Below are 2,500 nucleotides of genomic sequence, written 5' to 3' on the forward strand. Positions count from 1 at the left end.
GAAAGAACGACCACAATAACAGTGACAGAACATACCAGGAAATTTGGAACAACCAATTTCATAATCTTCATTTTAAGAACCTTCAACATTTTGACATGAAATAATATAAATAATGTAAAGGAATAATTGTAGCAATAACACAATGGGTATTCCTAAACACTCAAAGAAGAGGAATCAACAGCGAGTGAATGCTTTGAATATCCACATACGTTGCATTCAAATAACCACTAATTGAGAAATTTTGCACAACGCCTTTGTGCAAAATCACAATGACCAATGTAAGATTGATGTTGCTGAACCGTTGAAATACCTAGTCACGGAAATTTGGGTATATGCGTAGGAAGAAAAATTATAGTGGTAGCAGGTTGGTCAGGGCACCACCCACCCGTTGAGATACTACCGCTAGAGAGTTAAGGGGTCATTTGACTGGCCAGACAGTACTACATTGGTTCACTTTCCCTTTGCCTACACATACACGGAATAGACTGGCCTGTTCTTTACAGATTCTCCTCTGTCCTTATAAACCTGACAACACTGAGATTACCAAACAATTCTTCCTGACCCAAGGTGTTAACTATTGCACTGTAATTCTTCAGTGGTCACTTTCCTCTTGGTAAGGGTAGAAGAGACTCTTTATAGCTATGGTAAGCAGCTCTTCTAGGAGGACACTCCAAAATCAAATCATTGTTCTCTAGTCTTGGGTAATGTCATAGCCTCTGTACCATGGTCTTCCACTGTCTCTTGGGTTAGAGTTTTCTTGCTTGAAGTACACTTGGGCAAACTATTCTATCTAATATCTCTTCTTCCTGTTTTGTTGAAGTTTTTATAATTTATAAAGGAAATCTTTATTTTAATGTTGCTGTTCTGAAAATATTTTATTCTTCCTTGTTTCATTTCCCTCACTGGTCTATTTTTCCCTGTAGGGGTCCCTGGGCTAATAACATCCTGCTTTTCCAACTATAATGAAAATAATAATAATAATAATAATAATAACTATTATAATAATAATAATAATAATAATAATAATAATAATAATAATAATAATAATAATAATTGCGGCAACATCAAAAACTTTGGGTGGGTATAGTAAATCAATCTGAAAAAAAAAATCAGATATTATAAATCAGGAAACTTGTGCGTGAATAGAAGAAAAGAAGGAAAAGTAGAACATATTAAGGAATTAAATTTCACCAGCATAATAAATATTTGCTACAACTATCTCGATAAACTTCCAAAATATGAAGCCATAGACACATTTTTCCAGCACCACGGCTCTTTATTTATTTGTTTACACATCCATTCAATAACGCTTCCCCATACCTGCTCTCTCTCTCTCTCTCTCTCTCTCTCTCTCTCTCTCTCTCTCTCTCTCTCTCTCTCTCTCTCTGTTTTATTTATATATATACACACACAAACATATATATATATATACATACATATATATATATATATATATATATATATATATATATATATATACTTGTGTGTGTGTGTAATGCAGAGTTTTCTCTATTTAGCCTAAAAACCCAAATAAGTTGAAAGTCCCTTAAATTCCCACCTTTCCTCCTTTCATCCACAGTTTCCTCTTAATTCATCTAGTCTTTTTTCACCGAGTTCGTCTCACAATTAGAGAGCCAATTTAGCTCTCATCCAGATCTTACTTGAAGAGGGCTGGATGAAGATGCCCTAGAAGAGATAACAGGGGAGGATGGCCTATTTGCACGTGAGAAATTTGCATCTCGAAGCGATTAAGAAACTGACGATGGTGACACTGACGAGGTAGGAGTGTTCACGGTGAGTGGCAAAAGGCAATTAGATACTCAATTACAGAGAGGGAGATAGGAGAGCGAAAATGGGAAAATGGGAGTGTCTGGCAAGGTGCAGAGGAAAGGTGATAATGGCTTTTATATCATCACAAAGGCAAGACTAGTGCCTGTGAACAAACCCTTAAGAGCAAAGACAACACGGAGAAAAGAAGATGGTTGGAAATACGAGACACAATAAGATGTTGGAAAATGGAAAAAAAAAAAAATAGCTTTCAAATTCTGTAAAATAATTAATTCGGTTACCTGATGTTCTCCAATATGCCTTTCAGAGCATTCTTTCATGGATTTAAAACAAATTTTACATATCGGTATTTAAATAAAGTAAATGATATGCAAATAATAAAAAATATTAAAGATTATTCACTAAAGTCTATCTCTGCACATACTGTGTACAAGAATGTGCTATGACATAAAACACGAATAATTCAAACTATTCATTCATCATATGCCATATATTTGCACTGATTAATATTGCTGTTTTAAGCAACACTGAAATTTCCCCTCTTGTTTACCTATGAAACTCAGCTATTTTATGAAATTTCAATAACCTGAATATACTGCGCCAATTACTTCAACCTTGCATAGATCCCTTTTCTCATAAAAGGCAAGGGCCCTGCAGTCTTACAGCATACTCTCATCGTTCCCCGAACTTATCCATTTTCTCGGATCTTTAA

At 34.9% G+C, this 2,500-nt stretch overlaps 1 protein-coding gene across 4 annotated transcripts in view; it reads left to right on the forward strand.

The window, feature by feature from the left end:
• The window catches only part of LOC137634159 (glutamate receptor 1-like), a 585,224-nt gene that overhangs the window by 320,304 nt on the left and 262,420 nt on the right, over positions 1-2,500 (forward strand). The gene's annotated exons all lie outside the window — the stretch shown is intronic.

The sequence above is a fragment of the Palaemon carinicauda genome, chromosome 44 (assembly GCF_036898095.1).
Source record: "Palaemon carinicauda isolate YSFRI2023 chromosome 44, ASM3689809v2, whole genome shotgun sequence".
Classification (NCBI taxonomy): Eukaryota; Metazoa; Arthropoda; class Malacostraca; order Decapoda; family Palaemonidae; genus Palaemon; species Palaemon carinicauda.